We start from the raw sequence: 9,624 nt of genomic DNA, 5'->3' as shown, positions 1-9,624 counted from the left end.
GTCTCCCTGGGGACAGCTGCCTCTTGTCTTTGGGAATGAGGGAGTGGGTTTCCATCCATGGCAGCATCTCACTACAGGGAACTCAGAGCCAAAGACTGAATGCCTTTTTGATCCAGAAAATCCCCTGGTCTTCTCTGCCCTATAGCTTGACCTAATTAAATCAATACTACAAATAATAAGAGCTGGCATGTACTGGGTCCCTGTCATGACCAAGCCCTTTATATTAGGATCTCATTTTATCCTGCAACAGATCTATGGAGTAGATATTCTCACTACCTTCTTATGGATGGAACAATCCAATGTCATACTACTGGCAGAGATGGGACTTGGGTTTGGTTCCAAATCTGTATTGAAGCCAGCATTTCTCAAAGAACAGTTCACACAGGTCAACCTCATCGGAGGCTTATCTTTTAAAAGATAATTAATTATGTATTTATTTTTGGCTGTCCTGGGTCTTCGCTGCTGCATGGGTTTTCTCCGGTTGAAGCAAGCAGGCTTCTCATTGCAGTGGCTTCTCTTGTGCCAATCCTAACTCTGAAATTGGCAGATTCTTTACCACTGAGCCACCAGGGAATCCTCTGGGAGCTCATTTTAAATGGGCCTATTTCTGGGAAACCCAAAGCCTGCAGAACAAGGACATCTGGAGCTGTGGTTGGGAACTTGAGCTTTAATCATATTTCTCTGGTGATTCTTTCGCACATCAAAACTTGAGAACCACTATAAAATGCTAGGATTAAAATATTCCAGTTTTAAATTTATGCTTACCAGGCAAGACACTTAATACCCACTAAACTGAAGCTTAACGATTAATATACAGATATTTGGAAACAGATCACAGTCATAGTTGAGGAAAAAATCACTACAATTTCATAGTCCCTACAGGGTTCAGGTAAAGCGAACCAAGTTGACTGTGCTGTTGTACTTCATATTCACCACCAGAGGGCGCGAGCTCTCTGGTAAAGGCAAGGGCGTCTAGAACAAAGTATCTAGAAACTGGCGTGGCCAGAAGTAAAAATCAGGAAAACCAGAACGGCCCGCTGAATGTGCATCGGTGAAATGTTCTTTCCATATGAGCACCCAGAGGCAGTGCCTAAGCACCTTCTTCCAGTCATAGATCAGTAATTCCTCCCTTTGATTCCACAGATGCTAATGACGCAAAGGGCTGGACAGGTGAGAATTTCTTGTTGAGCCTCACATGAATCTCCAGAGGAGGGAAACCTAGCAACAGACAGGCTTGGCTGTTTCCTGAGTCCTCTTCTCTCCCCAAACTCTAACACTCCTTCTGTGAGCACAGAGTTTCCCACAACAGGCTTATATAGCCCTTGAAGATGACCTGGATTTCTAATAACATTTATTCATATCATGCAAGCTTTGCTGTGAGCATATGAGCAAGAGAAAACATTATTTTTGAAAAACAAATAATTCTGTTATCTCTGAAGCATCATTTGTGTAGTCAGGCTGAGTTTGAGTATTTTTTAGCAGGATTTCAAACAAAGAACATTCTGGAAGAAAATTTGTGATTACTGCAATGGCGGGGGCTGTCTGGGCTAACACACTCTCTATCTGCAACTAAGCTTATTCAAAAAGATAGGACAAAAAAGGAGGGAGAGAAAAGGGGATGGGAAAGCTGGGGAGATGGTTCTTCTGCATCAGAATATGAAAACCAGATGGTTATTTCATTCCTAGGAGAGCCAAGTCTATTCAGGTAGTGTTTGAAGAGCACATGCTAGACATACAAAGAGCAAGTTTCTGCCTGGATGGAATTTACAATTTATGGAGAAAATGGACATGAAACAAGTAGCAAAGGATTACAGAAGTGGAAACACATGGGGTATGAGCTCTTACGACTTCAGGAAGGCTTCCTGAAGCTCTTATAACTTCAGGAGGTGGGGCTTCAGCAGAGGCTTAAACAGCAAGAGTTAACTAGAATAAAAGGAGGGGGGATGAAAGGGTTGAGGCTGGACAAGAGAAAGTAGAGTGTACGGGAATGTTCCAAGCACAGGCAAGATATGGGAGAGGACGCTGCATATGTAGAAAAGAGAAGGCAAAGAACTGAACCTACATACAGACTTTAGAAGTACATGCTGTGTGCTTAGTCGCACAGTCGTGTCCGACTCTTTGCCATCCAATGGACGGTAGCCTGCCAGGCTCCTCTGTCCATGGGGATTCTCCAGGCAAGAATACTGGAGTGGGTTGCCATGTCCTTCTCCAGGTATCTTCCAGACACAGGGAACCAACCTGCATCTCCTGTAGTGGCAGGTGGATTCTTTTCTTTAGATGAGACTCTACAATAAAATTTTTACAATAAACAATTCAAGAAAAATGTAACTTTGCTTTAATTTTGTTCTTTTTTTTATACATCCACCTGATGGTTATAATCAAAGGACCTAGAGCACAAATAATATCTTCAGTTCAGTTCAGTTGCTCAGTCGAGTCCGACTCTGCGACTTCATGAATTGCAGCACGCCAGGCCTCCCTGTCCATCACCAACTCCCGGAGTTCACTCAAACTCATGTCCATCGAGTTGGTGATGCCATTCAGCCATCTCTTCCTCTGTCGTCCCCTTCTCCTCTTGCCCCCAATCCCTCCCAGCATCAGGGTCTTTTCCAATGAGTCAGCTCTTCACATGAGGTGGCCCAAGTATTGGAGTTTCAGCTTCAGCATCAGTCCTTCCAATGAACACCCAGGACTGATATCCCTTGGGATGGACTGGTTGGATCTCCTTGCAGTCCAAGGGACTCTCAAGAGTCTTCTCCAACACCACAGTTCAAAAGCATCAATTCTTCGGCACTCAGCCTTCTTCACAGTCCAACTCTCACATCTATACATGACCACTGGAAAAACCATAGCCTTGACTAGATGGACCTTTGTTGGCAAAGCAATGTCTCTGCTTTTGAATATGCTATCTAGGTTGGTCATAACTTTCCTTCCAAGGAGAAGGCATCTTTTAATTTCATGGCTGCAGTCACCATCTGCAGTGATTTTGGAGCCCCCCAAAATAAAGTCTGACATTGTTTCCACTGTTTCCCCATCTATTTGCCATGAAGTGATGGGATCAGATGCCATAATCTTAGTTTTCTGAATGTTGAGCTTGAAGCCAACTTTTTCGCTCTCCTCTTTCACTTTTATCAAGAGGCTTTTTAGTTCTTCTTCACTTTCTGCCATACGGGTGGTGTCATCTGTACATCTGAGGTTATTGATATTTCTCCTGGCAATCTTGATTCCAGCTTGTGCTTCTTCCAGCCCAGCATTTCTCATGATGTACTCTGTATATAAGTTAAATAAGCTGGGTGACAATATACAGCCTTGATGTACTTCTTTTCCTATTTGGAACCAGTCTGCCCTTCCATGTCCAGTTCTAACTGTTGCTTCCTGACCTGCACATAGGTTTCTCAAGAGGTAGGTCAGGTGGTCTGGTATTCCCATCTCTTTCAGAATTTTCCAGTTTCTTGTGATCCACACAGTCAAAGGCTTTGGCATAGTCAGTAAAGCAGAAATAGATGTTTTTCTGGAACTCTCTTGCTTTTTCCATGATCCAGCGGATATTGGCAATTTGATCTCTGGTTCCTCTGCATTTTCTAAAACCAGCTTGAACATCTGGAAGTTCATGGTTTGCGTATTGCTGAAGCCTGGCTTGGAGAATTTTGAGCATTATTTTACTAGCGTGTGAGATGAGTGCAATTGTGCGGTATTTTGAGCATTCTTTTGCATTACCTTTCTTTGGCATTGGAATGAAAACTGACCTTTTCCAGTCCTGTAGCCACTGCTGAGTTTTCCAAATTTGCTGGCATATTGAGAGCAGCACTTTCACAGCCTCATCTTTCAGGATTTGAAATAGCTGGATTTTGATCATCTCCACTAGCTTTGTTCATAGTGATGCTTTCTAAGGCCCACTTGATAATATCTTAGTGGATCCCAAAATCTAGTGCTGTTTTTTAACAATTAATCCCTGCCATGAAAGTAGAAGCCACTTGCTCCTTGGAAGAACGTGCTTATATGCTCAGTCTCTAAGTCACGTCGGCTCTTTGTGACCCCATGAACTGTAGCCTGCCAGGCTCCTCTGTCTGAGAATTCTCCAGGCAAGAATACTGGAGTGGGTTGCCATGCCCTCCTCTAGGGGATCTTCCAAACCCAGGGATTGAACTACAGGCGGATTCTTTACCATCTGAGCTACCAGGTAGTACAATTTTCCGAAGTAAAGTTCATAACATTTTCCCTATGAAATGTCTGCCTTGAAATTAGACACTGATTACAAGCAATTAAGGCAATGTTGAAGTGAGAATTTTGGTATCTCTGATTTATTTCCCATTCCTGAGCATTTCCTCTTACAGGTTAATTCAATTCTTCATTTCAATTTCAGAAATGTATCTGGGAAATGAATGCACTAATACCATCACCTCACTCTAATTTGTTCCTGATGACTTTAGCTATTTAGGCTGTTCTTCTTATGGTAACTTTATGCCCCTTAAAGACAGAAGAAATAAAAATGATTACCACTTACCTGGTTGTTCTTGTAACATGTTGTCTTCAAGGAAAACAGATGTTGAAACAGGCTCCTCTGGAGGGTAGTTAAAGACAGTTTTCAGTGGCCTAATGCTCAGGGATCCTTAGGCAGGTTTTCCATCATTGAGAAAAAGCATTGTTGTTCAGTCACTCAGTCGTATCCGACTCTTTGTGAATGCATGGGCTGCAGTACGCCAGGCTTCTCTGTCCTTCACTATCTCCCAGAGTTTGCTCAAACTCATGTCCACTGAGTCAATGAGTCACGCTGTAAAAAAGCATTGCAGTCACACCAAAAGATGCCCTTTTCATATTTCATATTCTTCTTAGACTGTGTCTTCTATTTCTTTCCCTCCACATGCAGTTTTGAACCTTATTCCTTGGTCCTTTCACTGAATCACTTCTCTCCGCCCCCCTCGACCACTGCTTTCAACTCTGCATCTGCTACAACAAAATACCTTAAGAAATGGCCTAAAATCATGTACTTCAACCTTCCTTTGTGAAGTGGCTTCACCTACTCAGACCAAAATATATTAAGCAGGCAAATCATTACCTCCAAATTTACAACCAGCCCTCATTCTTAAAAATAGAAGAAGTTATGATTTCAGATGGATGTCCTGATGTAATCTTCTCCCTTGTGAATGTATGTGAAAGTGAAAGCGTTAGTCTCTCAGTCGTGTCCGACTCTTTATGACGCCCTGGACTGTAGCCCAGCAGGCCCCTCTGTCCATGGGATTCTCCAGGCCAGAACATTGGAGTGGGTTGCCATTTCTTTCTCCAGGGGATCTTCCCGACCCAGGGATTGGTCTCCTGCATTGCAGGCAGACGCTTTACCAACCGAGCCACCAGGGCAGCCTGTGAATGTATAAACCAGTGCATTTGATGAAAAGCTAAAGTAGTATTTTAGAGTGCTGTTACTGTGAGTCTAGTTGATTGTTTGCTCTTATGCAGCCCAGAGTTGACCGTCCTTGATTTAAAAAAAATCTGCTTCTGAACTTAGTTCTAGTGAACTTGGTAAGGGCCTGGGATTAGTCACCCACAACAATAAAAGTGTGATAAGAGTGGATTCTAGAAGATTCAGATGCCTTCATCATTACTTCTGCTTTTATTATTAAGTTGACTTTGAAAGAATTAATAGTGAATTGCTCTGTCAAATGGAGAAGGAAATGGCAACCCACTCCAGTACTCTTGCCTAGAATATTCCATGGATGGAGGAGCTACAGTGAGATACCACATCGCACCTACTAGGATGGCTATAACAGTAAAAAATTAGGTTGTTGGCAAGGTGAAGAAATTGGAATCCGTGAACATCGTTGGTGGGAATATAAAATGTTTTAGCTGCTATGGAAAAGTTAAGGATAGAATTACGTGACCCTGCAATTCTACCACTAAATTTGTGCCCCAAAGAATGGAAAAAATACACTGAAACAAGTACATGCACACACAGGCTCATAGCAGCCCCTGATGCCCACAGCAGCCAAACAGGAGAAGCAACCCACATGTCCACTGATGGATGAATGAAAAGCAATGAGAAGGAATGCATTGCTGTATGTTACATGAATGGACCTTTAAAATGTTACACCAAGGGAAAGAAGCCAGACACAAAAGTTCACATATTGTATGATTTCAATTATATGAAATCTCTACAATAGATAAATCAGTAGAATCAGAATGCACATTGGTGATTGCCAGAGGTTGGGGGAGGGGCATGGGGATAAATGGCTCACTGGGTTTCACTTTGCAGAGATGCAAATGTTTTGGAACTAGACAGAGATGATGGTTGTACAACTCTGTGAATGTACTGTGACTGACTTGTTCACTTTAAAATGGTTAATTCTGTGTTATGTGGATTTCACCTCAATAAATTTTTAATAAAAAAGAAAAAATAATATACTGCACTGGAAAAAAAAACATTGACAGGTATAAAGTTTTATTGCTGAAAAAAACCTGCAAAATCAGTTAATTCAGACACCTCATTTCTATAGGTAAAGACCCCTGCCTAAAATCAAGAACAGGGTAAATGTCTTCCAGTTGTTTGTTTTTCTTAAGCATTAGCTTTCTATTAGGAAGAAACATAATGAAGCTTATCTTTTGCATAACCTATAAAAGCTTTTTTTCTTGAAAAACTGAAATTTTAAATATCCTCTTCAGATTCAAGAATACAGATTCACTACTCATTACATTGATACATCTGGAATACACCCATTCAATGACTAATTTGAGTAAACTAGTTTTTCATATCAACTCTTGTTAACGTGATGCAAATGAATAGTTAATCCTCCTTGATAGAAGTGAGACAAGACAAAACTAAACTAATTCTCTCCATTTGGTTTTAGAATGTCTTTTGGTCTAGATAATGCCCAAGACATTCACTTCACACAAATTAAGAAAAGTCAGTCTCCAGTATTCTAATTCTACCCTCTCTCTCCCAGGGTCTTTCTCTATTTTCCTCGTTTTTCTTTCATCCTCTGCATTTCCCAAACCCAACTAAACTACTGTTTTTGTCAGCTGCCCCCAAGAAAAATACATTCTTGCCTGGTGAAGAGCCAAGATGCTAAAAAAGGAAACAAATTTCTTAAAAAACAAACAAACAAAAAAACCCAGAAGAGTTCTTTGGTTGTCTTATCATATCTTAACCCACAATCACATGGTTGTCTTCACAATAAGTAATAAACTAAAGCCTTCCAAGAATAAGAAGATAAAATTTTACCTTTCTCCTTTTATCTTTGCCAAAGACATGACCTTTCTCACGCATCCTTCTCAGAGAAGGCATTTGCTTGCTAGGAAATTCTACAAGACATGCTGGAAGAGAAACATCTGCTTTCCACATTCTGGACAACTGTAGTGGCTTTTGCAACAGAAATTTCTATTTAAATCCAAACATTGTAACAAGGCAGTTGCCAGCATGACCAAGTGGCTGCAGCAGGGGATGAATTGAGGAGAAAAATACTGAGCCAATTCTAGGATGTGGCCAATAACTGACATTTTATATCAAATATAAATGCCATTTCCCCCACAGCCAAATTCTACTAAAAAGAAACCAGAAATAACTTCAGTAGCTGAGAATAATCCATAGGCATCTTGCTTTTCTCCTCCATAACTGAAAAGGTCTGTGGAAAAGAGGATGATTTTTGCATGACAACAAAGAAAGTCATTTCTACTCCCTGAGGTGGGGTGGGGGTGGGGGTGGGGAAACAACTTCAGTAAATATTTTTGGAGTACTGTGCTGATTTGCTAGGGTGGCTATAACAAAATACCATGACTGGGTGACTTGATCTAAACAACAGAAATTTATTTTCTCACATTTCCGGAGGCTGGAAGTTAGACATCAAGTTGTTGGCGTATTTGGTTTCTTCTGAGGTCTCTCTCCCTGCAGATGGCCATCTTCTCCTTGCCTTCACAGGGTCTTCCCTCTGTGTCTGTGTCCTGAGCTCTTCTTTCATAAGGACCCAGCCACAATGGATGAGGGCTGTGTGCTGTGCTAAGTCACTCAGTTGTGTCTGACTTTTTGCAACCCCATGGACTGTAATCCGCCAGGGTCCTCTGTCTACGGGGATTCTCCAGGCAAGAATACTGTCATGCCCTTCCCCAGGGGATCTTCCCATCCCAGGGATCAAACCCAGGTCTTCCACTTTGCAGACATTTTTTTTTTAGCCAGCTGATTCACCAGGGAAGCCCCCTCTAGTGGCCAAATTTTAACTTAATTATGGGCTTCTCTGGTGGTTCAGAGGGTGAAGAATCTGCCTGCAAAGGAGACCCAGGTTTGATCCCTGGGTCAGGAAGATCCCCTGGAGCAGAAAAAGGCTACCCACTGCAGTATACTTGCCTGGGAAATTCTATGACAGAGGAACCTGGCAGGCTATGGTCCATGCAGTCGCAAAGAAGTGGACATGACTGAGCGACCAAGTGCATGTGCACAGGCGTGTGCGTGGACACACACACACACACACACACACACACACGTTGACCGTAGAACATGGGTTGACTATGGACAAATACTTAACCTCCTAATAGTCACATTGGATTAGGGAGCCCTCTAGTGGCCAAATTTTAACCTCTCTGTGAAAGTTCTATCTCCAAATACAGTCACATTCTAAAGCATTGTGGGTCTATGACTTCAACATACAATTTCTGGGGGGACACAACCAAGTCCATAATAAGTACATACCAGGTGCCAGGCGCTGAATACAGACAGCAGTAAACGCTGAAGGAAATTCTCAATATTCTGAAATGACCTATATAGGAAAAGAAGCTAAAAACGGGTGGATGTATGTTTATATGCTAGTAACTGATACATTTTACAACAGAAACCAACACAACGTTGTCAATCAACTATACTCCAATAAAAGGTGTAACTTGTTCTTTTTTCTACAGAAGCACCCATCTGAAAAGAAATGAACTATCTTTGCCTTTGATAGAAATGAACTATCTTGGAAATGAACTATCTTCTCCTTTGAAGGTAAGGAGGTGGCAAATGGGGTTCTGGAATGGATTAATTTTCAAAAGAGTGAGTTGCACCGCCTGCTGGAAACGAGCTCTGCCAGAGGAAGCACTTCCAGGGAACATCTATGGTCACACCCACCCACATACGCTCACACTCACCCTCGGAGAACCTCCAGGGTGACTCACAGCCCAGCCCTCAGGGGTGTGGCCACATGTCTGATGACTCCTCTTTCAGACACAGAGACTCTTCCAGGCAGGGCAGGCCACAGGTTTTGCTGCCTTCAGCTCTGGGACAAGGTTCTCCCGGCAAATCTGGCTAGTTGGGTTTGCACCCAGCAATAAGAAAACCACACGCCCTTTAAGGGCAACTCTTCAAAATTTGTTTCAGGCCTGACGTTTTACATCTCCTTGCAAGGGAATAAAAATGCCAAAAATGCTCCACTCCTTTAGGAGACATCATCTTTTTAATGAAAAATGAGTTGTCTAATTTGCTATTCAGAAGGGATATAATTGGCTCCAAATGGTCATAATACTGTTTCTGTTTTCTCCAGAAAGCTAGGAAGCTAAAAGCTCTGGGCTTTCAGTTGGGTCCTTTCTATCTCTAGGCACCATTTCATGGCCATAGTTTTTTCATCAGATGTTTCTCATCTTACATCCTTGCAATCTCTTAGGATACTTAGG

This window comes from Bos taurus, chromosome 26 (assembly GCF_002263795.3).
Source record: "Bos taurus isolate L1 Dominette 01449 registration number 42190680 breed Hereford chromosome 26, ARS-UCD2.0, whole genome shotgun sequence".
Classification (NCBI taxonomy): Eukaryota; Metazoa; Chordata; class Mammalia; order Artiodactyla; family Bovidae; genus Bos; species Bos taurus.
This window is presented reverse-complemented; position numbering follows the sequence as displayed.